A 27786-nucleotide genomic window follows, 5' to 3' on the forward strand; every position below is an offset into this window, starting at 1 on the left:
GGCCGAATCCCAGCCCTCGCTAGTCTTGCGGAGCTCTGGGGGAAAAGGCTAGAGAGGCGGGCGCCAGGTGGCGCTAGACAACCGGGCCGGCTCCGGACCGCAGGCGGGCGAGGGCGCACCACCGGCCGCCTGCGAGTCCGATCTCGTCCCGGTCCCCTCGGATGGCGCTTCCCCGCGCCAGGTGGGCGGAGGGTGTCCCGCGGGGCCCCGGGTAGTATTCTCCCCCCCGCCCCCCCCCCCTCCCCAGGAGTTCCCTGCCTGGATGGATCGGCCCTGCCTGACAGGGCTCGGCACCTACAGCAGAAGGGGGAGTTTGAAAACCTTTTTCTGGAAATCTCCCTGGAATCGCCTTCCCCTGCCTGGGACGGCGGACGGGAAGGGGACACACTGGAGGCGGCGACTCGTGAGCCGGCGCAAAATTCCCCAGAGTCGCCGGCACGTCCGCGTCCCCTAGCCCACCTTCTTTCTCAGAGCGACAGCGGTGCTTCTCGGCGTCCTAGATGGACAGGACATCTGCGGGGGTAGGGTGGGCCGGGACCGAAAAACTGAAACCATGAAAGTACTGGTAGAAAGCGTGGAGGGACGCCTCTCATTCTACGATGCTGGAGTGGAGGTCTCCCGAAAGCATAAAGCAAAGTCCAGAATCCATCGAAGAAATGATTCATCAACTTGCCCGTGTAATGAGTAACCAAAATGGACCTTTGCATATACCACAGGGAAAGTCCCTTGGCAACAAGGGGGCGTGGGGAGCATTTGGGCACACGCATGGGTGATATGAATATTGATGTCAGCACTATTTGTTACAAGAACAAAAAGTTGGGAAAAGATCATAGCCATGAAGGGGAGCCACGTGGAACTCTGGTGTACCCCATACAATGCCATACTATCAATTGTCTTCTGGTTTAGGGATTCGTCTACCCAGTCCTCTATAACAAGTATTATACACTTGGTGACTTATACAACAACGGAAATGTATTGCTCACATGTCTGGAGGCCAGAAGTCCAAGATCAGGGTGCTGGCATGCTTGGGTGAGGGCCCTCTTCTGGGTCACAGACTTTCCTTGGAATCTCATATGGTGGAAAGATCTAGGGAGCTTATTATAGGATCTTTTATTTTTAGTGTTTCATCTTATTTTTTAAACGTTAGTTTTCTATTCTCTTGGATGTTGCAATATTTTAATTCATTTTTTGCATTTTATTTTATATTCTCCATTTCATTTATTTCCTGTAGAGGTAACATACAATGTTGATTCCTTTCCGGTGTCCGATGCAGTGATTCAACACTCCATACATCACCCAGGGCTCAGCAGGACAAGTGCACCCCTTAGTCTCCATCACCTGGTTCACTCATTCCCCCAGCCACCTCCTCTCTGCTCACCATCCTTCTGTTTTTTACAGCCAAGAGTCTGTTTCTTGGTTTCTCTCTCTCTCTCTCTCTCTCTCTCTCTTTTTCCTTTGCTCATTTGTTTTGTTTCCTAAATTCTACATACGCGTGAAAACATAGGGCATTTGTCTTTCGCTGCCTTATATCACCTAGTTCCATCTATGTGTTGTTTTTCTCCCCCTGTGAAGGAAATTCTTTATTTTTTTCATTCTTTTTTTCAGGAATAGAATTTAGTGAGTCATCATTTACATGTAACACCCAGTGCTCATCCCAGTAAGTGTCATCCTTAAAGCCTCTCTCTCCTTTAGGGGTTCCCCCCACACAACTCCCCACCAGCACTCCTCAGTTTGTTCTCTGTATGAGTGAAATCATATGAGGTTTGTCTTTCTCTGTCTGATTTTGCGTAGCGTAATACACTCTACTTCCATCCAATTTGTTACAAATGGCAAGATTTCATTCTTTTGGATCGCCAAGTACTAGTCCACTGGGTCCATATACTACATCTTCTTCATCCATTCACCGCTTGGTAGACATTTGGGCTCTTTCCATTCTTTGGCCATTGTTGATAGTGCCGCTAAGATCATCGGTGTGCCTGTGCCCCTTCGAACCAGCACTCCTGTATCCTTTGGATAAATACCTAGTAGCGCAATTGCTGGGTCGCAGGGTAGTTCTCTTTGTAATTTTTGGAGGAACCTCCATACTGTTTTCCAGAGTGGCCGCACCAGTTTGCATTCCTACCAGCAGTGCAAAAGGGTTCCTCTTTTTCCGCACCCTCGCCAACATCTGTCGTTGCCTGAGTTGTTCATGTTAGGCATCCTGACAGGTGTGAGGTGGTATCTCGTTGAGGTTTTGATTTGTAGTTCCCTGATGATGAGTGACCTCGTGCATCTTTTCATGTGTCTGTTAGCCATCGGGATGTCTTCTTGGGAGAAGTGTCTGTTCGTGTCTTTTGTCCATTTCTTCCCTGGATTATTATTATTATTATTTTTTTTTTGGATGTTGAGTTTGATAAGGTCGTTCTAGATTTTCAATACTAACCGTTCGTCTGATACGTCATTTGCAAATATCTTCTCCGATTCCGTCGGTTGCCTTTTAGTTTTGCCGATTGTTTCCTTCGCAGTGCAGCTTTTTATCTTGATGAGGTCCCACTAGTTCATTTGTGCTCTTGTTTCCTTTGCCTCTGGAGACGTGTCAAGTAAGAAGGTGCTGCGGCTGACGCCAAAGATGTTTTTGCCTGCTTTCTCCTCGAGCATTTGGATGGCTTTCTGTCTTATGTTTAGTCTTTCCTCCGTTTTGAGTTTATTTGTCTGTCTGGCATAAGAAAGTGGTCCAGGTTCGTTCTCGTGCATGTCGCTGTCCAGTTTTCCCAACACCACGTGCTGAAGAGACTGTCTTCATTCCATTGGATATTCTTTCCTGCTTTGTCAAAGATCTGTTGGCCATACGTCTGTGGGTCCATTTCTGGGTTCTCGATTCTGTTCCATTGATCTCGGTGTCTGTTCTTGTGCCAGTATCATACTGTCTTGATGATTACAGCTTTGTACTACATCTTGATGTGTGGAATTGGGATGCCTCCAGCTGTGGTTTTCTTTCTCAGGATTGCTTTTGGCTATTCAGGGTCTTTTCTGGTTCCGTACAAAATTTAGGATTTTTTCTCATAGCTCTGTCAAGAAAGCTGGGTTTCTTTCGGTAGGAGTTGCGTCGAGTATGTAGATTGCTTTGGGTAGTATTGGCATTTTAACAATATTTGTTCTTCCGATCCAAGAGGATGGAATACTTTTCCATTTTGTGTGTGTGTCTTCTTCAATTTTTTTCATAAGCTTTCTATAGTTTTCAGTGCATAGGTTTTTCGCGCCTTCGGTTAGGTTTATTCCAAGGCATTTTATGGACTCGGTGCAATTGGAAATGGGATCGATTCCTTGATTTCTCTCGCTGTTGTTTCATTATCGGTGAACAGCAATGCAACCGATCTCTGTGCCTTGATTTGATATGCTGCGACTGTGCTGGACGCATGGATCAGTTCTAGCGGTTTTTGGGGGGAATCTTTTGGGTTTTCCGTATAGACTGTCACGTTGTTGGCAAAGAGTGAAAGTTTGACTTCCTCCTTGCCAGTTTGGATGCCTTCTAGTTCTTCTTGTTGTCTGATTGCTGAGGCTAGGACTTCCAATATAGGTTGAATAACCGTGGTGAGAGTGGACATCCCTGTCGTGTTCCTGACCCTAGGGGGAAAACTCTCAATTTCCCCATTGAGGATGATATTCGCATTGGTCTTTCCCATGTGGCTCTTATGATCTTGAGGTGTGATCCTTCTATCCCTACTTTCTTAAGGGTTTTCATCAAGAAAGGATGCTGAGTTTTGTCAAATGCTTTCTCCGCATCTACTGAGAGGATCATGTGGTTCTTCTTTCTTTTATTGATGTAGTGTATCACACTGATCGATTTGCAGACACGGAACCAGCCCTGCATCCCAGGTATAAATCCCACTTGATCGTGGTGAAGAATTCTTTTCATGTATTGTTGGATTCGGTGGGCTAGTATCTTGTGGAGCATGTTTGCCTCCATGTTCATCGGGGAAATTGGTCTCCAGTTTTCCTATTGAGTGGGGTCTTTGTCTGGTTTTGGAATCAAGGGAATTCTGGCCTCATCGAATGAGTTTGGAAGTTTTCCTTCCATTTCTATTTTTTGGAACAGCTTCAAAAGAAGAGCTGTTAATTCTTAATTAAATGTTTGGTAGAATTCCCCTGAAAAGCTATCAGGCCCTGGACTCTAGGTTTTTGGGAGATTTTTGGTTACTAATTTAATTTCTTCCCTGGTGACGAGTCTTTTCCGTGTTTCTATTTCTTCCTGTTTCAGTTTTGGTGGTTTATGTTTCCAGGAATTTGTCCGTCTCTTCCAGAATGCCCATTTATTGGCGTATAATTGCTCATAATATTCTGTTGCGACCGGCGCAACAAACACCGAGATCAGGGTCCTGAGGGTAGGGGGATGTAAGAAAGAAAAGAAGAGAAGCCAGTTTGGGAACAGGAGGGTCCCCTGGGTTGATGGCCCAAGCGACAGCTTTATTGTTGCTGTACACAATCTTTTATATCAAGACTCTATGGGTCAGGTCATTCTAAGAATAAACAGGTTTCGCATGATCGCTGCCAACCAAAACATTTAGTTCTGTGTACATTGTGAACTTTCTAAACGGGTCACAGCAAGGTCCTGTTGGTAGATTGCTAGCAAAAACACAGTTCCCATGTTTGTTTCTATTTGACCCAGGGTAGAAAGGGGGGTAACATTACTGCCAACACCCACAGACCACAGGCTTCAGGAATTAGATTTCTCCACCTTGGCAAGGCTTTCGTATGCCTTTGCAAGTGGGGGAATGGGAGGGGGAACCACCGGGTTGGCTGAGTCAACAGGGAGCCGTTGCTCAACCCGGTCTCAGCCTGGCTCCGGGGTCCGGCCTCCTACATTTCCCCCTATTGTTTGTAATTGCAACATGTGCATCCTGGCTTGGTATGTGGTAAAGGCAGTGAGACCCCATCTCCAGAAACAACACAGTAACATAAGTATAACAGATATTACGGAAACAATTTCAATAAAGATCCAGAGGGAATGCTGAAGAATATTAAATGGATTAAGCCCATTAAGTTGGTGCAGTATGGTTCCAGCGAGATCTCCAGGGTCAGGGAAACTGAGTGAGCTACTTGCAATAGCATTTATGTCTTCTTGTAGCTGTAAGAGGTCTAAGCTAGTGTTAGCGTCATGCCAAACCCCTTGTAAATGACGACGCACTTGTCCCCATGTCATATTGGTATACTCTAACGGGGTAACACAGATATATTTATATGCATCATGACAAATTAAAGAAAGTCTGGTACGCAAAACAGCAAACTGATCGCCAAGATATATCAATGCTTCTTGTAGTGCCTCCAATTGGGCTTCCAATTTACGGTCTATTCGTTCTTGAGTGGCAAGCACCTTGGATATATTATGAGCCAATTCATTTACATGGGATGCCGTTTGGGCACTTTCATGTAAGGATATTACAGATACAGTTGCAGAGGCAATGACAGTCACTGTTGCTATGAGTCCAGCAATCAAGAGTCCAAGAAACCGTCTGGTCCTGTGCAGCCGTTTACTGATTTCTAAGGCCAATTGAATCCCATAATTAGGATACCAAGGTCCTGTAACATTTACTGGCAACATCCAATAGGGAGGTTGTAAGACCAGATAAACCTTCATTTCACTTCTAGAGGGCCCCTCTACTAGTAGACAATTGGTCAAAACACAAGCAGGACAAGTCAGCCGGTATAACTGATGACCATCTTCCTTCACTGGAGTAATGGCTCCATCTCCAACAATCAAATAGTAGGGGGGAGGAACACAGGCACGCACTTGTAGGACTGGAGAAGGAGAATAATCTGGAAAACTAAAGCTGTCATTAGTATACATTTTATCGAAGGCAGCATGTAACTTCCAAAGATCAGAATGAATTCTTCCTTCAGGGGATTGCAAAATGGTTTGTGGGATAACCTTGTGGTGTTCCTGCACCTCGTTAGGAGGTGGGCCCATATCTCTTAAAGGAGCCACTGAAGGTCTCCTTGTTTCCCTTTGCACTTCCAAAATAGACATAGGTGTTTCTTGAAGGAATGAATGCCAGGCCTCTCGGGAATAATCTGTAATGGTATAGTTTATGCCTTTAGGAGTCATCCTTAATGAAGAGGATTGGGCACCTTTACCCCAAGGTGAGTCCCCAGTAAGGCCTTGACCAATTGAGGGACATATAGGAAGATTCTGAGGGGGATCACGTGGTCCAAAAAACATCCATTCTCCTAATGATTCTCTCTTTTGCCAATAAGCGGCAACGGAGCGAGATGTGCATGTGGGGAATACTTTGTCTTTCCCTTTAATATCTCCCCCTCTTTAAGTGTTTGCAGATACTGTTTTAGTGTCAGGTGAGCGCGTTCAACAATAGCTTGTCCTGTGGAACCATAAGCCTTGCCAGTTGTATGCTCAATTGGGAGTCGGTGGCAAAATTCTGCAAAAGATTTAGAAGTATAAGCACTACCATTGTCAGTTTTTATTTTATGAGGTTTGCCCATTGCTGCAAAGGCAGAAAATAGGTGATTTTGAACATCAACACATGCTTCTCCTGAGTGGGCTGAAGCATGTATATAGCCTGAGCAAGTATCTACAGACACATGTATATATTGCAATTTCCCAAAAGGTAAATATTGGGTGACGTCCATTTGCCACAAATCATTGGGCCGAAGACCTCGGGGATTAATGGCATAGACCGGCTGTGGGAAGAATTGCGCACAGATGCCGCATTGTTTAACAATTTGTCTGGCCGCCTCACGAGATATTTTGAATTCTCGTCGAAGGGCTGCCGCATTCTGATGAAAATTATCATGACTCCTTTTGGCTGTTTCCAAAGGAGTGGTAATGGGCAGAACTTGCAATAAATGGGTTGCTGCCTCGGCTATCCGATTCCCAGCAACTAGGGGACCAGGTAGATCGGTGTGAGCTCGATTGTGGGAAATATAAATTGGACCGTGCCGTAAATTAAGAAGTTTTTGTATAGCATGAAATAGATGATAAAGTTCCTCATCCGCTGTCAGTATAAAGGCCGTGGGAAGTTGCAACACGGCTTTGACAACGTCTTGACTGTCAGAATAGACATTTATAGCTTCCGGGTAAGTTTTTTAGGGCTACCTGTACAGCATAAAGCTCGGCCCTTTGGACAGATTTCGTCGTATAATTCAAAATGATCAAATTTTTATGTTGGGAAGTGACATAATACACTGCAATTTTACCCTCTTTACTAGCATCTACAAAAATGGAGGCAGCGTCTTCAATCGGCTGACAAACAATAGGATTATAGGGCAAAATATCTATAAGACTGAAACCTTGTATTGAAGAATCAGAAGGTAAATGAAATTTAATTTGACCTGTAAAATTAGCCAAGGCAAGTTGCCATTCGATGGACTGGGCAAAAGCAGCGTCCACCAGCTTCTGTGTCAGAAAGGCACGTGCAATAAATTCTGGATCGTGTCCAAAGAGCTGAACAGCTCGGGATCTTCCTCTAATGATGAGAAAACAAGAAAACAAACCATAGATAGCAAAGGATTAATGACATGCAGGGAGTGTAAGGCTAAATGTAGCCATCCAAGTGGGCCATGAGATTGCCACAGAATTGCAAAGGGGATGACCTGAGGTTTTAATATTATTAGATACAAAGGCTGAGAAGGGTCAATTCTAGTGACTGGGGCCTGCTGAATGGCCTGTTCTATATGTCTTATAGCTTCTTTAGCTTCTTGAGTGAGACTTCGCGGGGACGCTGGAGAACTATCTCCTTTTAGAATATTAAACAAAGGCAGTAATTGTTCTGTGGTGACCCCTGGTGTATTTCTAATCCAGTTTATATCTCCTAATAATTTCTGAAAATCATTTAGAGTAGTCAAATGTCCGGTTCTAACTGATCCTTTCTGAGGTCGAACAGTTGATTTGGAGATGAGATACCCTAGGTATTCAAAAGGGGCTTCCTTTTGAACTTTCTCAGGGGCAACAATCAAATTATATGCTTTAAGGCATCTTTGAAGAGAAATAAAAGCTTCCTGTAATAATTCCTCAGTTTCAGCAGCCAAAAGCAAGTCGTCCATATAATGGATGCAATATACATGGGGGAAGCTCTGTCTAAAAGGGGTCATTGCTCTGGCCACAAACTCTTGACATAAAGTTGGACTGTTAGCCATGCCTTTCGGTAAGACCTTCCACTGATACCGCTCAGCGGGTTCCTGTAAGTCAGTGGAAGGCAGGGAGAATGCAAAATGTTCTCCGTCGCCAGGGGCCAACGGAATGGTAAAAGAAACAATCTTTTAAGTCCAAAACTAGTAATTGATATTGCAAAGGAATGGCCGATGGGGAAGGGAGGCCGGGTTGCAAAGCCCCCATGGGTTTCAGGGCAGCATTAATTGCTCTCAAATCCTGCAGCAACCTCCAGGATCAAGGACCTCTTTAATACAGGTCCAAGTAGACCATAAGGTCCTTGGAACCGCAGCCCCATGAATCTTCATTTGACTTTTAAGTTCCTGACCAACTCGCTGCCAAACCTTTAAATCAACTGTGGCACCGGGGTCCGGCCTCCTACAATATTCTCTTATTATTGCTTGTATTTCTGCAGTGTTGGTTGTGATCTCTCCTCATCCATCCTTGATTACATTTATTTGGGTCCTTTCCTTTTTCCTTTTGATCAACCTGGCTAGGGCGTTGTCAGTTTGGTCAATGCTTTCAAAGAAACAGCTGCTGGTTTCGTTGATCGGTGCTACTGTTTTCCTTTTGTATTTGGAAAGTGTTCATTTCTGCTCTAATCTTTCTTGTTTCCCATCTTCTGCTGGTTTGGGGTTAGCTTACACTTGAAAGCTAGTTCATTTCGTCTGGGACTGTGTCATCTGCCTTGATTGACACTTCAGGTCCAGGGGCTGGCGAGAGACAAATTAGAGTCCCTGTGTCCCAGTGCGAATTCCCTGAAGATTACCCACATCTGGCTGCGTGTGGTCAGCACCCAGCCTTTCTCCAATTTGGAGTGCAGGCCAACTGAGAACAGGGGACAAAGGGTAGAGAGATATCAAGAACAGCGTTTCGTTTCTGGACAGCTAAACTGTAGGATGCATCCTGTTCCTACTCAGGGAATGGGAACATTCTGCTCTGCCCTTGCTGAAGGGAACAGACTCACACATTGGCTTACCGGGCTAACTGGAACGTGTGGGCTGGTGGAGACTTCAGGATAAACTGGCAGAGCAGGGAGGACAAGAGGAGTACACAGCATGCAAACCAAGATTGAGGCAGAGACCCCACGGCAGGAGCCCCTTAAGGACTTGGCCATCATCGATGCCATCCAAGTGGCCTAAGAGGCCAGTGGAGGCCAGTGGACTTCCGCCTCCCCTCAGCACTATGCTTCCCTCCTTGTGTAGGCAGATCGGAACGAGAGTGCGGCACTGACGAGATTGCCCCCACACTGTTTTCTCTTGAAAGTGGCCACGGAAGCACACAGGTAAAGAGATCGCTTCCTCAAAATCCCTTATCCAACTGGCGTCGTCTTCTCAAGAGGGATTATGGAAGCAGGAAGTTCTCTTCCCATCTGGAGAGTTCTCCCAGAATAGTGCGTGGGTACATGGACACGCCACAGGGTGTTCACAACTCCAGCCTTTGTTCTTTCCCCTCGGTGGTGCTGGGGCCTTATCGATTTTATCGTTTCACACACCAATTGTTGACTTTTTTATTTTCTCTGTGGCTTATCTTTTTCCTGTGTAATTGATGTGCCCTTTGTCCTTCTTTTCCCCTCCGTGGGTCTGATTTGTTGGTGGGTTTTCTGGCTCCTCAAAACGGAACTTAAACAAGTGATTCTCAACCCTTGCCCTCTGCTAACAGAAGCATTTGAAGCGACGGGCACTGCCCTGGTGGCATCTCACCACCAAATTCCATGTTGTATTTTGATTATCAGTCTGTTCTGTTTTACGTGTTCCATGTAATTTCCTCTCTAAACCGTGAGCCTTCAAGAAATCTACCGTTGTTGTGCAAACATTTAGGGATTCTCTGGACGTCTTAGTATTGTCGATTTCTACTTTATTCCCAATGTGTCAGAGAACATACTTTCTAATAGTTCGTTATCCTGATGATTATTGGGCCTGTGTCATGGCCCAGAATATCTGGGTGAATGTTCCATGTTTCTAGGAAAAAGTATGTTTCCTACAACGGTGAGGTGGTTAGTCTGTAAATGTCCGTTTCATTCAGGCCGAGGGTAGCCGTCAGATCTCCTGTGTTATCCCTCGTGACACGAGCCTGTGTCCCCGGGATTTGACACCTACCAGTGCTTCTCAGACTTCTTTCCCCATCAGGTGAGAGCATGCTAGAGGGAGCTGGGTTCCTTCCTGCACAGGGAAAGCGGGAGGGGACTGGATTTGGGCATCTCCTTTCCCCCAGGCCGGCGGCTGTGGATGGCAGAGGCAAGGTGGTTGCTCTGGGAGAACCGTGTCCCCCCAGGGAAGGCTTCCTTAAGGAGACCAAGGGCACCCTGGGTGTGTTCAGAATGGTGGTTTCCTTCTCCCGCTGCCAGATGTACTGAGGATTTTGCTTTGCACTGTGAATGCGGTGGAGCTCCTGGAGGCGAGCTCATGAGTGTGGAAGTCCCGAAAGGCTGCGTCCCCTGGGGTTTAACCTGTCCGTCTTGCGGACACGGAGCCTGCACACAGTCATCAGCCACCGTGTGAGTGCTGCTGCCCAGATCCCGCTCCATCAGCGGCCTCTGCTCCGTGAAGCCGTGAGCCTCTGCGTTCACCCGTCTCCCCGCTTATTGCGGTGATGCTCACCCTGTGGTCTCAGTTCTCTGACGGATTTAAGGATTGTTGGTGTTCACGCCGTTCAGGTTTCTCTCGTGATGACAGAGAAACCCCATTAAGAAGGTCCAAGGATAAAAGGCGTAAAGTGGGTTACGGGGACAGGGAGCCAAAATAAGTTATAGGCCTGTTTTTATTACGTGAGATTTTCACAGACATAACTCCATGATAGTGAACTTGGAAACAGATGAGATAGTTGATGTCTAGCAACACACGAATTATACGAAAATTGTTGCAAGCAGCGGAGAGGAGTCCACCCACAACGTGGGGCCACTGAAGGGGCTGGAGGGAGTGGCCGCGGTCTGGAGACCCCCGGACCGGGAGCTAGTCGCACATGGCAGAAGGGGCTGGTGGCCCTGAAGGGCAGTAGGGTGGGGCCAGTGAGGCGGCCAAGAGTCCTGTGGTCCTGCAGCAGGGGCGGCGGGGACCAGCTGGGGCAGGGGAAGGATGGGGATGAGACAGGAAACGCAGCGTTTGAGGAGAACGCAGGGTGCGACCCTGCAGGGTGAGGCGAGCGGGGACGCAGGCCCGTCCTCTCTGCCAGGGCACAGGCAGGTCTGGCTGCTGTGGTGATGACGCCCTGGGTGAGTGGGCTCAGGGGGCCAGCCTCTCTGAAGTGCCACCGATCCCCTGTGTCAGCTCTGTGACTTCATGTCTTAGAGGGCTTCCTGCAGATACACCAGCCTAGGAGACCCAAGCTCTAGCTCTATCTCACCATTGTCCAAACCATGGGAATGAAGGAACATAGAAGAGAGAATTCAGTTGGGAAGTCAAAGACCCAAGGACGATGTCCCAAATGTAGGGACTCTGAAGGAAGTCCTAAAAGCCTTGCCAGGGGAACAAAGCAACTGAAGAAGTCCGTGTGGTAAAATCCCTTGTTGGGTTAAAAACACGTTTCAAAAGGTATATAGAGACATGCTTGAATGGCATGGAGAATTTATGGAGCGCTACCCAAGTAAATGCTTTTAGAAGATACTCTGTGCAGGGAAAGGGGAGACTTACATTTTCACTGTGTGTCCTCTAGACTATAATCTCTTTATTAAAGATATATTATTGGTATGTATTTGCTACACGCAATGGGGGCTCAAGAGTTGAATGCTCCCCCTGAGTCATCCAGGCGCCCCTAGACTATAATCTTTTATGAATGAAACATCGTTTAAAGGAAACACTCTTTCTCTTCTTCTCTTCCAAGGGATATCCTGCCTCCCAGGAGACCCCATGGACCCCGGAGCACAGTTAGAAACATTGTGTGAGGTGTGGACAGCCTGTAACACAAAGCTAGGTATGCAAACAGACCTCCCCTCATTTTCCAAAAGTTCCATTCATTTCTCTTTCTAGTGTCCAATTCTACTGAAGACAGGCAAGTATTCTGAAACCCAGGGAGTTATTTCTCTTGCATCTGAGACATCACCCGCCTCTCCGCTGCTGTCCATCCTGGGCTCGGGGGCTGCAAGGAGGGAGGTTCTGCGTGCACAGTGAGTCTCCCCCGCCCCCCGACCCCCGCCCAGGGCCGATGGAGCCGGTCCTGACGTGCCTGCTGGTCCTGGGTCCGCCCTACCATGGCAGGCCGCGTCTTGCATGGACTCGTCCCTGAGGCAGGTCCCAGCAGGGCAGAACCCCTCGCAGCTGCTGGGGTCCATGTGTGGGACCCCAGGCCCCTCTGCTGGCTGCACTGCTGTCCACTCGCTAGAGCTGTCATCGAGGACAGGAAACCGTAAAACCGTCTGCAGACCCAGCTACATACTTTGTAGGGACCGTGGCAAAGCGAACTTTCAGATCCCTTGTGCAAAAAGCAGGGGGAATATACAGTTACTGGAACTAAAATATAAGGCATTTTCCTTAATACTATATTACTTATGAAACATAATAGGTTATCAAAGGCACATGAGCAACAACTAGGGTGACACGTTAAAAGCAATATTTCCAGGGTCTTCTTTTATAGAATACACTACATAACACCTTATCTATGTTATACGGAAACGTGGTATCATTTTAGGGCTCACTTCTATGCAAGTTCCCTTACTGTGTCATGAAAATGTATACATACTTTTAGCAACTTTTATCTTTGGTGGATGCAGTTGAGAGTAGTGTCGGCCTCTACTGGCACGTGGAAGACCCCACACACTTGTAGTTCATGGTTTGGGGAAGCGTCTTTCTGGTGGCGTGAATGCAGGTGGAGCTGTTCAGAGTATCTTTGAGGCTGTGGTAAATTGGATGGGTTTCCGGTAACTTATTTCAAAATATGAATTGCATCACCCACAGAACTCATGATCCTTGAGGAACAAGTTTTCTAAAGAGTCACCTTCGAACAAATCAAGCCAAACCATCGATTTCGGGTATTCCGAATGTAATTTGAGGTGTAAATTCATATACTTTGGCATTTTAAGGTTTCCGCTGACCTTTCTCATCACGTGCTGAGGGTGTACAAATACCCAAAACTGGGTTCCAGGTTGGTATACAATACAAAATGCCCTTCAATTCATTCTAACACTGTACCTTCAATTTTCTGGAATGTTACTTTTAAAATTGTCTTCCTCCTTAACAGATGGTGCTTCTGAAGCTTCCTATAAAATAGTGTTCTTTTCTGCTGCATGCAATGACCTTTAAATGTAATCTATGATTTCTGAGGTTGTGGATTTCTGGATTTGTAATGTTGTAGCAGTTTTCATACCAGAGATACTCAGCCCTTGAAGAATTCTAATATTCTTCAGTGGTCCCTGATATGATGTATTGCAATGAATTGTTATTTTGCAGCAAGCTACTGACCCAGTTTGCTGCCCAAGTAGCACAGTTCTCGTGCCAGCATCCAGGGTGGGCATTCGTATTGGTGCAGATGCCATGGGGACAGGCTAGCAGGACAGCCAGACCAGCCAGCCTGCCACTGCGGGTCCCAGCACACCCCCTTGCAGAGGTCCTGGTCCTCTCTCCTAAGGCTATAATGGCTGCCACCTCTGCTGCCATCACTGCTTGGGGACCCACTGTCCCAGGACTGTCCCCATCATACACATGTGCACCAGGCAGCCTGACCCACCCTTCGGCTCCATGCCAGGTGCTTCCTGCTGCGTCTGCGTGTGTGAGGACACAGTACACACCACGTCATCCACCAAGGCAGCCAGTCTTCACCCAGTCTTTGGGACAGGTGGCCTGTTCAGGGCTGCAGGGGTCAGGGGCTTGAAGGCCTTTGTATTACGTAGCTCTTCCCTTTTGCTAAGGAGAGAAGCCAAGGAGGCGTTTCGGATGCAGGTGTGAACCTGCTTCAAACACAGTCCGTGGCCAGTGAGCAGCGGGACGTACCCCCGTTAGGGGAAGCCTGCGAGTTGCATTTCTGAAATCCTGAAAGGTAATCCCATTGGTATGAGCCCAACAGTTTGTTTCTGCAAAGGAATCCTCTTTTATATTCATGCTTTCAAATTGTTCCATAATAGGATTCACAGCACAATATGGGTGACGTGTTTTTTATATGTGGGCTTCGATTTTTAAAAAATCAGTAGAACTTTAAAGTTGTTTCATTTAGACGTTATTTCTAAAATTCTGCTTTTAGAGGTGCCTGCGTGGCTCAGTTGGTTAAGCGACCGGCTCTTGATACTGGTTCAGGTCAGGATCTCACGGGGGTGAGATGCCTGCAGTCGGGCTCCACATGCAGGTGGAAGCTGCCTGGGGTTCTCTGTCTCCCTCTCTCCCTGCTCCTCCTCAGCTCGCGCACACATTCTCTGTCTCGCAAAATAAATAAATAAGCTTAAAATTCTGCTTTTAAATATAACATGGGCAAGCATTTAAGGACAACCCTGGGGGAGTTTGTGACACTCACCCGGCACCATGGTGAGCCTGCTCTCTGTGACTGGGAATAGCAAAGCCATTTGCTGATGGAACTGTAGGTCCAGGTAGAAGTGGCCCTCTGTGCTTGGAGCTAGGAATCTAACGGGCTAGAAAGAAATAACAGTCACTTACCAACCAAAAGTCCATTCCCACAGCTAAAGCCAGATCGCTCTGAAAATAGAGACAGCTAACAATAAAGTGACAACGAATAGCTATAAAGTCAAATGCCTCAAATGTGAATCTCAAAAAGCAAAGGCATGCCATGACTGAGATAAACCAGAAGACACGAAAAATTAGTAGCTCTAAGAGTGAAACACTGGCAGAGATAACGAACATAAGTAATTCAGACATAATAAGGTTTTAAATAAATAGTGAAAAGTAACTAAACTGTAAATGACTGTGAGAATGCAGATCCATCAAAAAGTCACAAACTGAGTCCCAATTTGGTGAGAGGGAGCTGTTCCCTGCCAAGACAGGCTCCCACACGGGGAGCAGGGATCAGAAGCAGAGTCAAACCAGAGAAGGCCAGGTGCCACGGAGGAGGTGATGGGAGAGAGGCCCCAGAGCAGGGAGTGGGAGAAGAATGGCCACAGCGAATATCTGGAAAGAGGCCACCACATTTATGAGCATTTTCCAGACCCATCAGAAAGAAACCCTGTGAGGTTGGAAATGCTTTTTGGAAGCATACTGCTTTCCACAATTGTCACATAAACGACTAGCAGAAAAATACTATTTCTCTAGCAGTATTTTTGCTAGTATATTGCATACTCTAGCAGCGTGGGAATGGGCTCACCCCACACAAAGGTACCTCAGGGGTAAGAGGAGGAAGTACGGAGTAACCACTGCAGAACACGAAGAGTCCCCATCTTGATGAACCTTATGTGCTGTGCTGTGCAGCTTTTAAAAACGAGAAAAAAGTCGGGGCACCTGGGTGGCTCAGTCGGTTAAGTGTCTGACCTCGGCTGAGATCATGATCTCAGGGTTTGTGAGTTCGAGCCCCACAACGGGCTTGCTGCTGTCAGCGCAGAGCCTGCTTTGGATCCCCTGTCCCCCTCTCTGTGCCTCCCCTGCTCGTGCTCTCTTTCTCTCAAAAATAAAGAAACATTTTTTTAAAATAAGATAAAAGTTATTAAGAAAGCAGGCACCTGGGTGGCTCAGTGGGCTAAGAGTCTGACTCTTGGTTTCAGCTCAGGTCATGATCTGACAGATTTGTGAGTTTGAGCCCTCAATGGGGCTCTCGTGCTAACAGTGCGGAGCCTGTTTGGGATTCTCTCTCCCCCTCTCTCTCTGCCCCTCTTGCACAGGCACTCTCTCTCTCAAACATAAATAAATAAATAAATAATTTTAAGTTATTAAGAAACTGATTCAGTGTAAGATATACATCATTAATCAGAAATAGAAAAATTTAGTAATGAAGGGACAGAACCCAAGAAAGAATAAGAAAAAAAAAAAAAGGGAAGTCGCTTCTTTTTTTTTTTTTTAATGTTTACTTATGTTTGAGAGAGAGAGACAAAGTGCAAATGGAGGAGGGGCAGAGAGAGGGGGGGACATAGAATTTGAATCAGGCTTCAGGCTCTGAACTGTCAGCACAGAGCCCGACGTGGGGCTTAAACACAGGAACCTCAAGATCATGACCTGAGCCTAAGTCAGAGGCTTAACCCACAAAGCCACCCAGGTGCCACTCCTGGAAAAATCATCTCTTAAATGAAGTTCAAACCAGAAGAAACAATGTCAAATAAGCCTTACAAGCAACAGAAGGCAAAACAGAGGAAACTATTGAAAAAGCAATTAAATAAGAGATTGTAAGAGATTTGATAAAAGTGTCAAAACTTGAAGATAATGAAAAGAGATGGGCCATATGAATGACTGAGGTGCTTGAAAGAGCAAAGAGAAAGCCAAGATAGAAAACAAGTAGAAAAAATTCTAGTTCTGCTTTTGTCCGCAGACGGAAAACACTTTTGAGGAGGGAGCATAATGCAAGCTGAGAGTAAGTACAAGCTGGCACCAACCACCCCTCCCCACCCCCCCTCCCCAGCCAGGTGGAATATGTGTGATATTCCTCAGACACTCCCAGCTTCACAAGAACAAAGAAAAGGGGTTTAAGTGCTTGCTATGGTGACGCGGGAAACTAAGGCAAATGAAAACTTAAATTCCCTTACTGCCCACAGCCCACTGACAAGTCCTTGAGACAGGCAGAGTGACCTCTCTCTAGGAGCTCAGCTGCCTCAAAGACGACACTTTGCGAGGGCCAAAAGGGAATCTTGGCTTAACATTATCTAGCACAGCTACACCAGCAATGTGGTAATGGAACTTCTCTACTTCTCTCTCTCTGGGAGGAGCATGGGAGCTCCTTTTCGGTCCCCAATGACTCTTCCTTGGGATGCCTTTTTAACCCACTGGAAACAATTAGACTTGCAAAATGTAGAAAAGGGCTGATCTCCTGGAACACTGCATGGCCTTAGTAAACAGGGAAAATGGACAGAGGTACCCTAGGTCCAGGCCTGCACGGTCTGGTCAGTAACCAGGCCAGTAAACTCCCTCCTGATAATATTGGATGATAACTATCTAGCTAGGCCTCCTCCTGATAGAACTCAGTCGCTGGAGGAAACACAGGCCATCCCTGATAAAGGGGACACTGACTCTCTCTCTTCTTCCTCCTAATACATGTGAGGGCTTCTCCCTCATTCACTTCCCAGGCTAATGGCTGTGATAATTAGAGCCAACTGTGCTTAGTCTACCTTAGGACAGGGACTTTAAGGAATATTCGCAAGCAGCTGCCTAAACTCCATTCATTTCCCTGTCTTCTCCAGCCAGACATGGATTCCATATTTCCCCTTTGGTGGAGAAAAAGAAAAACGAAAACAAAACAAAAAAAAAAAAAAAAAAAAAAAAGAAAGAAAAAACCAAATAAACCATGGTGTCTGCTCCTCTGTCCAGGCTGACAAGGTTTAGAGCCAGGAATCTTCCTTCTGTGCCTTCTGCTGGCACCTCGCCTCTTCTGCCTTCCCCTCCCCATCCTGTTTCTGCACCACCTTGGGTGGGGCTTACGTAACTGGTTCCTATGCCATCGTCACTGACTCAGGCACCACTGGTCCCTCCTCCCAGCTTCCTGTCAAGGAACAAAGAGCACCCACTTGGACCGCCCACTTCAGATCCCCCAACTGACGTCCCAGGTAAAGATTGACAATGGGGAACAGATTGTCTCTTAAGTGGACCCAAATGGAACACATTTGTTTAAACTAACTTAAGCTTTTGCTTTAATTAATAGACATGCCTTTAGCATTATCAACATTAAATATGAAACTTTTTATTCTGCCTAGGTTTGCTGAAGGTCAAGAAAGCTCATGTTCTCTCTGCAAGTTGTTAGCAAGAAGATGACTAATGGTAATGGTTAATTTTGTCTCAAAGTTTTCATGGGTAATTGTTAAGACAGCTTTCAAAGCCTTTGGTAACCTGAAACTTTAAAGTTTTGCTTGCACAATAAATGGATTGAATTCATTGGATAGCAAATGAGATAAAAAGCTAAAGCACTGATTACTAGATGTAGGTTTGTGCTTTTGACTTATTGCAGAGTAACTAAGACTATTTGGGTCTGGTAAGTGTGCTTTGTGCTTTATGAAGCTTTTGCTATGGAACACCTGCTTTGTGCCTAATTGATAAATTTACCATCTTAAAAAAAAACTGGTGTAACAGTTCTCAAGTGGTTACTAACTTCTCATTGGAGACTAAGGTTTCTAGAGTTAAAAGTCTGTTAAGTATAATTAAGACTGATGGAAATAAGGAAAGAAACTCTGTATGTAGGAAAGTAGGAGATGCATAAGAAAGATAGAAGGAATGGCAAATGCATTTTTTTTTTGTTGGAGGTAAAAGAAAGTGATTTTGTCCTAAATGAGACTGGTTCTTTGGAGAGAAATGGTTTGGGGCAAAATCTGAATGCAAAGGAAAGTTGTAGAAGGTTCCCAAAGGGAAATCTTTGGAAAGGAATTTTATGTGTGGTCAGGATGGACTAAGATAGAGGTGAATGGATTTTAGAGGTGCACCAGGTATAAGATTAAAATTCTTTTCTCTCTGTTCAAAAGACAAGGTTTTCTTGGACTGTTGAGCTGCTCTCGATAAGAAAATGTAAACAAAGGTTTGGGTTTTTTCCCTCTCTTTTCTCTGCCTGAAAAACCAAAGCTTACGTTTTGTCTTTTTCAGGTACTTGAGTACTTTGTTAAAACTTCTCAATGTTAAAGGAGCTTAGCTTTGCTGACAACTGTAGAACCATACCTATTTGCCTTTGGAATCTCTTATTGCCACCTTGGTGAAAAAAATAATTTAAATAAATACTGATCTGCAATCCTATTTAGGATGCGCTTTATAACTGTCTGAGGTTTTTAACGGACTTCCAAGAGTTAAATTGTAAATAATTTTTTTTTTTTTTACAATTAGGCCTTTTTATTTGGGATGCTAAGTTACTTGGAAAGGCACTGTCCAATAATGGTAAACCTTAGGTTGTATTGCATGGGTAAATGCTGTAACTGTCAAATATATGTGCAATTCCTAAAGTTGTTGTTTTGATATTCTGATTATTGAAGTGTTATGTGCCACAGAAATAACTGAATTCCCTTGTCAATTGCATCATAATGAACTCTCATCAGATCTTTACCAATGTCCATTTTGTCATTTGTCATTTAGAATTGTTCTTATTCTCTCACACAACATATTTCATCTTCAAGGAGATTCATAAAAAGGACTTTTAGGACAATTACAGGTATTTGACATCTTTAAGATTAATACTAAAATGGGTAAGAATTTCCAGAAGTAAAAAGCTGCATTCATACTGAACAAGAATTAGGAACATGAGACTAAATGAATTGAGGAAGATTATAGTTTTGTGACTCTTGTTGGAAGTATTGCTGGTTCTCTAATGTTTCCTCTCCAGATTAAGGAAACTTTCTCTTAAGATATCTATGATATACAGAAATGTCATAAAGTATTCATTCGTAAACTGAAGCATTTATCTTTTCTCTCTACCTAAACCCTCTAAAATTCAAAAAGTCTCAGTGAGCATTCTTCTAGCAATCATACTTATTTGCATCAGTTCAATAAGAGTCTTGTCCTTATAACAGGACACCATTGGAAATACTGGTGATTTTACCAAGGCTTTGCCTGGAATGTCCTATTTGAGAGACATGCATAGACTTAGATATGACCTGATAGCTCTAAGGAACTAAGGTTGACTTTATGAAACATGGAGCCATAAAGCCCCTTGGAAATGTTGGCCTGATACCTTGCTTACAGGGTTCTCAGCAGTCTCACCAGCTGAGTAAAGAATGTACCGTCACTTCCTGGCAGGTGCAGGAACCTCAGGGTACGTTGGGGACCTCGTGAAGAGGGAGTCGCCCAGTTCTACAGGTATTGCGGGCAAGTCTGACAGCAAGTACTTGGCTTGGCTTCTGGCTTGGAGAGGCTACTAAAAATTCAATCTGGAGATTTCTTAGAAAAGTTTGAAGCAAAGCAAACTTTAAGAAATCCTTATGATTAGGGGCTCCTTGAGTGGCTCAGTTGGTTAAGCGTCTGACTTCAACTTAGGTCATGATCTCTCCATTTCTGAATTCAAGCCCAGCGTCAGGCTCTGTGCTGACAGCTCAGAGCCTGGAGCCTGCTTGGGATTCTGTGTTTCCCTCTCTCTCTGCCCCTCGCCTGCTCACGCTCTCTGTCTCAAAGATAAATATTTAAAAAAAATTTTAAAGGTCCTTATGATCAATCGCTATTCTTGCTGAGCTTATGTAAGTAATTAGGCCAAGCTTGCTAGAACCGGACTTGTTTTACAAACGAATTAGTCTTGATTCGGCTGTCTCCGAATATGAGGGCTTTTAGACAGAAAAACTATTTTCGATAATGCACTTTTATGGATGTTAAACTCTAGTTTTGATTGTCTTTAAATGTTTGTTGTTTGCCTAAACTGGACAACTTGAGGTAAACTTCAGAAAAATGGTCACAATAGCACAGACATGGACAATCTTCTTGCTTGTTATTCTGTGGTAATAATAACCCCAGGGGCATATGATTTAAACAACTGGAAAATGGTATGGATTACCCCAACAATTGTATATGAAACGACTTTTCTCACTGTAAGTCTATCAACAGATAAAGACTATAGTGCCTTATTAAATTATTCACTTGCGGCCAGATTGAATCATGAGTCTCTAAATATGCAAACCATAGCCTCTAAACCTGATCTGACAATTACTAGCAACCCATGCCATACAAACCCCAAAGCCTGCTTTATTTAAAGGATCGAAAGTCTAATACAACAGGGAATTTAACTCCAAAATGAAAGGGTCATATTATGTACTTCCACTGCCGTAAAGTTAGAGGGCACTCTTCATGGGCTCCTGCATCTAAATAAAACGTGTACCCCTTTACAGGAAATCAATGAGCGAACTAATGTGACCTCTAATTCCTGTGAACCTGTGGGAGAAATCAAACTTCTCTTATGATGGTTGTACCTTTCTTTTTCATTCTCCTTTCCCCAATTTCTACTAATAATTCCTTCTTACAATGGGCCCCTCAAAAGGATCACCACAGATATTTGAGTTACATACCAGAAAGACCAATCTGATTCCTGCTGCCCGTTCCCACTCCCATGTGAGGATGCTTCCAGCCTGACATCTAAAAATCTCACTGGCCACACTTATTAATTGCCTGATTGCTTACTAAACAAAACATAATGTATAGGATGGCTAACCACCACCTGTTACCCAGTTAAGGCCTTAAATGACTCTCACAATAACATTATATTACTAAATACTAAAATAACTCAAATGCATGAAACAGTTCTACAACATAGAATGACATTCGATGTTTTAACTGCTGCACAGGTGGAACTTATACTCTCATAAAAACAAAGTGCTGTGTATACATTCCAGAATACCACAAAACTATTTCTGGATTTCTAACTGACATGAATACTCAAACTGGTGCTTTAAACAATCCCTCTCTTTCCTTTAATGATTGGTTACACATCTAGACTGGAGGTTTTTTGTAGGCTACCAAAGGACTTTTATTTGGGCTAATCTTTCTAGTTATTCTAATTATGTTTTGCTGTTTTCTCCCATGTCTGTCTGCCTCGTGCTGAGACTCCATCACTGCAATAACGTCAAGCCAACAGATGATCCTTTCTACTCCAGGAGCTTCGTGTACATTGTCAGTGTTGGATTCAGCTGCCTCTGCCTTTCATGACTCCCCTATACCTTCCCGACCGACCAATGTTGACCCGTAGGTGGGGACATCTCTATGCCCCTACTCAGCAGGAGGAAGCCATGGAAAACGAGACCTCCACCATCAGCAACCTTAAAGATGTAAGGGTCAAAATTGTTCAGGAGGGATATGATGAGGGAGCATAATGCAAGCTGAGGGCAAAGTACAAGCTGACACCAGCCCCTCCCACCTAGGTGGAATATGTGTGATATTCCTCACACACACTCCCAGCTACCCAAGAACAGAGTAAAGGGGTTTAAGTGCTTGCTGTAGTGATGTGGGAAAATAAAGTACATGAAAACTTAAATTCCCTTACTGCCTACAGCCCTTTGACTAGTCCTTGAAACAGGCAGAGTGACCTCCCTCTAGGAGCTCAGCTGCCTCAAGGACGACACTTTGCTAGGGTCAAAAGGGAAACCTGGCTTAACATTATCCTGACCCACCCTGATCCTGTAAATCTACTTTAACATATAAAAATTCCTTTGGAAATGTCCTTTATCTCAACTCCCCCAAGATATATGCTGGCAATCATACTCCAAGCTTATGGCCCCCGATATACATCTGAAGGGTCTAATGACTAAGGTTTTACTAAATGGTAATAAATGTCATTTTCCTAACAACAGCTAGCCCCTCAAGGTCCTGGAAACGTTGCTTCCAAAATACCTTAGAGACTTAGTGTATCCCTAATTCCCTCCCAACCTGTGGGACTATAATCAGTTACCTGTCACAATCCCAGTGCAGCTCTTTCTGCCCATGGGTCCTGTCCCTGTGCTTTAATAAAATTACCTTTTTGCACCCAAGACATCTTCAAGAATTCTTCCTTGGCTGTTGGCTCCAAACCCCACCATCACCCAAAACATCGTCACCTGACACTTTTAGGAAAGAGAACACTGAGCATCTCTTGTAATAACTAACAGCAATATGGGTATTCAAGTAAAATCAGTGGGCTTTAAAGAAAAAGAACAATCTTTTTAAAAAAATATTTATTTATTTTTGAGAGAGAGAGGGAGGGAGAGGGAGGAAGCATGAGTGGGGGAGGGGCAGAGAGAGAGGGAGACACCGAATTCGAAGCAGGCATCAGGCTCTGAGCTGACAGCAGCAAGCCCGATGCGGAGCTCGAACCCACAAACCGTGAGATCATGACCTGAGCCAAAGTCAGGCACTCAACCAGCTGAGACACCAAGGTGCCCCTAAAGAAACAGAAAAATCTTTGGGTGTCTGGAATACAAGAGCAAGTGACATGTATAGAAACAACATTGAGAATTTCATCAACCATTGTGAGAGAAACACTAGGGCAACATATTGAAGATACTCAAGGAAAGAACTGATGAGTCATGAATTTCATACCAGCCTAGTTGACTTCTTAGTATCAAAGACCCTGACATCCAAGTCATCAGGAAAGACCTAGGTTAACATTGTTCCCAAGATCAGTGAGATGAACAGACTTGAGTACAGGAAATCCCTATAAAGACATTGACATCAGAACAGAGGCAAGTACTAAATTTGCAATTACTTTGTTTAATTAGACTAAATGAGGATTATCTGAGAGAGGGAGTGACCTTGATGATGCCCTGAGTCACTATGGTGGCTGCCTTATATGGATTCAGTAAATTCTAACTTCCTTTAGGGTATTTTTCTATATATTTTAGTGATTTTATAGAAAAATATTTTAAAAGCGAGTAGTAGTACATAAATAGTATTTAGTATAAAGCCTTCCATAGGAAATACAGATCATACATCTAACACTAATGTATACTAATGTATAATATATACTTCACATATACAATAAAACCCTAAATGTACTACATTAGGTGCCCAGGGAGACAAAAGGCAGTGAGGCCGTTCTTGGTGTCTGTTGGGAGTGAGCCTGTCAGCCCTGTGTGAGCTCCACCCCCACCCCCCAGGAGGCCCAGGCTGAGGACCCCAGGGCCCCTCCCTCACAGGTGTCAGACCAGAATCTGCATCGGAAACAGGTGCTGGAATGACTGGGGAGGCACAGAGACGGAGGGCTCCCCGGGGTGGGTGTCTGGGACCCAGAGGGTGCCACATCTCTGGAAAGTGACTCTGTGCCCTGGCATCCCCAGGAGTCAGATCTGCTGGGCACTAGGACCTTTTGCTGCTCTCAGCTGACTGTGTTGTCTGTCAGCTGAGAATGTCTAGGAATGTCCTCCAGGAGTGATCTCTCCTGGGCATTCGGCCAGGCCGACTTAAGTAACTGGACCCTGGATGGTGAACTGCCACCCAGGAAAGGGGAGCCTCTAGACTCAGGATGAAAAGGCCAGTCGCACCCCTGGGCTCCCTGAGCAGCAGCAGGTCTGAGGACACAAGGTCGGGGGTGGGAAGCCCGCCCCTGTCCCCACACACAATAAGACCCAGCGTGGGACGTGCACAAAGTGGACAGGTAGTTCCCTGGAGCTCCTCCTTTTTCTCCCACTAATCCTTTTCTTTCTAAGACCCCAGCCTAACCTGCCTGTGCTTTTTAAAGTTTAGGGGGGAAAAAAAGCATTATGCTGTGGTAATGAAAACATAGTTTTTATCTCGAATATATTCCAACACGAAAGCTTGCAAGTGACGTGACCGTTTATTTTATTTTTATTTTTTTAGCATTGGCAATTTTGTTGATTTTTGAAATTTTATAATTTTTTTCTAATTTGTAGATTTTGGTTTTGGGGTTTAGTTCTTGTTTTTTATTAATTTTTTGTTTTATATTTTTCATCTTATTTTGTTTACTTCTTTTTTAAATTTTATTTAAATTCAAGTTAGTTAACATATAGTGTAATAATATTTCCACGAATAGAATTTAGTCATTCATCACTCCATACAACATACAACTCCATCCCAACAAGTGCCCTCCTTAATGCCCATCACCCATTTAGCCCATCTACCCACCCAATACCCCACCACCAACTTTCAGTTTATTCTCTGTATTTAAGAGTCTCTTATGGTTTATCTCCCTCTCTGTTTCTATTTTATTTTTCCTTCTCTTCCTCTATGTTCATCTGTTTTGTTCCTTAAATTCCACAGACGAGTGAAATCATATGATATTTATCTTTCTCTGACTGACTCATTTCACTTAGCATAATACATTCTAGTTCCATCCACATTGATGCAAATGGCAAGATTTCATTCTTTCTGATTGCCCAGTAATACTCCATTGTATATATACACCACATCTTCTTTATCCATTCATCCATCAATGGACATTTGGGCTCTTTCCATACTTTCTATACTACATTCAAAATGTAGGACCAAGTGCTGGCAAACATGTGGAGACACTTGATCACTCGCACACCGATGGCGGGGACGTAAAATGGAATGGCTGCTCTGGAAAACAGGGTGGCAGTTTAAAACAACAACAGCAAAAAACAACAAAACAAACAAAAACCATGCAAATTGCATAACCCTGCGACTATCCCAGACGAATGGAAGAGATTGTGCAGCAAAGGGTTGACTCAGCAGGTCTGGGATGTTCAGAAAGGAAATTGCACATTCCAGAGAAAGGCCTGACCTTGCCTGTCTCCTTGCCCATCTAAGCCCTTGGAAGGTCCTGCCTGGACCTTTGTTTAGCTGGGGACTTGGGTCATCTAGGCCCACAATGTGACTTCTGGTGGGGGGCCTTGGGCCATGTGGTATCAGGATGACCTCCAGGAGGTCAGCGTCTTGGAATTTTGTGAGAGTCCTGCGAGTCCTTCTAGGGAGTGAGACATCCAGCCTGACGGTGGTCTGGAGGACCCCCATCCCAGGCCCAACACCACTTACGTTCCCACAAATTCCTGGACATGAATGATCTCAACAGCTCTGTACCTCACAGCCCCAAACTGGAAACAACATGGATGTACTTCAAGGGGTGAATACTTGGGGGAGGGTAGGAGGGTATAGGGCAGGTAGTGGCAAAAATGTAGGGAAGCGTTTGGAGACACATGAGAGGAAGAATGGACAGGAGGGGGCCATGCATTCTCTATAACGTGGGAGAGACCGAATGAGGAAAGGCTTCTGGAAGTTGGAACAGGGTCACTAAGTGAACAGTGCTACCATCCATTCTGATGGGAAGTCTGGAGAATGGCCAAGGTGAGGGAGACCCAAGTTTGTGTGTGTCATTTTTTAATGTAATGTCCAGGAGGCATCCACATCAGAAAATCAACCAGGCAGGGGTGCCTGGGTGGCGCAGTCGGTTAAGCGTCCGACTTCAGCCAGGTCATGATCTCGAGGTCCGTGAGTTCGAACCCCGTGTCAGGCTCTGGGCTGATGGCTCGGAGCCTGGAGCCTGTTTCCGATTCTGTGTCTCCCTCTCTCTCTGCCCCTCCCCCGTTCATGCTCTGTCTCTCTCTGTCCCAAAAATATATAAACATTGAAAAAAAAATTTAAAAAGAAAATCAACCAGGCAGTTTATGTATGATTATGGGTGGAGATAAATCGGGTTTATAAGCACTGAGGTGAGAGTGCCTTAGAAATGGACTAGATCACACAGAGATTATTTAAAATGATGAAAATATAGTGAGAAAAGACTAGTGCCCAGACTTGTACCATGATGCACTTCAAATTTAAAAATCTAGGCAGGGGAGCCTATGCAGGCAAACAGCGCTGTGAGAAATATCCAGAAAGTTAGGAATAAAAGGAGAGGATCCTAGAGTCAGGAGCCAGAAATGAGAGTGCCCTCAGACACAAAGATGAGCCCCACCTGCCTCTCTGTCCCTGTCACCACAAGCCCAGTCACTCAGTGGCATCCCAACTTCTGAGCTCCACTGCTCCCTCCAGCCTGGAGCCAACCGGGGTGGACAGGACCCCAACTCCCTACGTCTTCAGCCACTTCCCACACCTCGAGCCCCTGGCAATTCAGTCGGCAGCCCAGACCATCCAAGCCCCAGGGCGGGTGGCCCCCACCTGTGGCAGCACAGCCCCCACCTGGAGACTCGGGCCACCTTCTGGGGGAAGGGCATGCCCTCCTGCAGCAGGGATGAGCGAAAGGGACAGTGTCTCTTTGCTCCTGGACCCTATCTTACAAACTTTGTGTGCCCCCCCACTCTGGAGAAACAATATGACCGAGGCCTTCCCTGGCCCGCGCATCCCCCCTGCTCTCACAGGGCAGCCTGAGCGTTCAGCAGGTCCCAGGTCTCCAGAAGGCAGGGGACAGGCACACAAACACACACACTCCCCAGACTCCAAGTGTTCCTCCTCCTGGGGCCCAGCAGTGCTGGTGGCAGAAAATGTTCGGGAGACCATCGCTGCCACTTCCTGGCCCCTTGAATTGACAACCCCAGCTGATTCCAATCTGGTTGAGTTGTTTCTGTTAGTTTGATGTTACTGCTTCCTGTGGGAAGGGAGCTCGAAGCTTCCTAGTCTGTCATTGTGCTGTGACCAGGAGCCTACATTTTCTTCTGTGGTCTCCATTCCTTCTCCTCATCCAACAGTCATAATCAAGAAAACAGTGCTCGGCGTGTATTTGCATTGAGTTTTCAAGCTTGAACAAGGTTAATAACACAGAGGGACAAGTTTTGGAGGGAATTTTATTCATCTTTTTTTTTTGAAGCTCTCACAATGTTCAAGTACAATCTATAAAAACTTGAATATGTTAAAGAATGTTCACATAGTGAGTGGGTCCTCACTGCTCCCCTGGTCTAAACTTTTTTCTCCCACCTCAGGGCTGCACAGTCTCCACCCACCTTCTGTGACACCGGCCTCACCCGATAGAACAACTGCCTACCCTCTCGTCCAGACGCTTCTGTTCTCACTCATGTCTATTGCTGTGTCCACCATGGACCTAAGCCCACCGCAGTCAGGAACATGGTAAACGAGGAATCATTTCTCTACAGAGCCCATGGGCTGGATAAAACGAACACGGCTCTCATTCTTCGGTGAAGACACAGCCTTCAGGGAGCTGGAACAAATGACTGTAGGTATCGGGAAGGAGAATTTGTGCATCAGTTCCTTACCTAACAGGTGGCGATCATAAAAGTCTTC

This window comes from Acinonyx jubatus, chromosome E1 (assembly GCF_027475565.1).
Source record: "Acinonyx jubatus isolate Ajub_Pintada_27869175 chromosome E1, VMU_Ajub_asm_v1.0, whole genome shotgun sequence".
NCBI classification, from domain to species: domain Eukaryota; kingdom Metazoa; phylum Chordata; class Mammalia; order Carnivora; family Felidae; genus Acinonyx; species Acinonyx jubatus.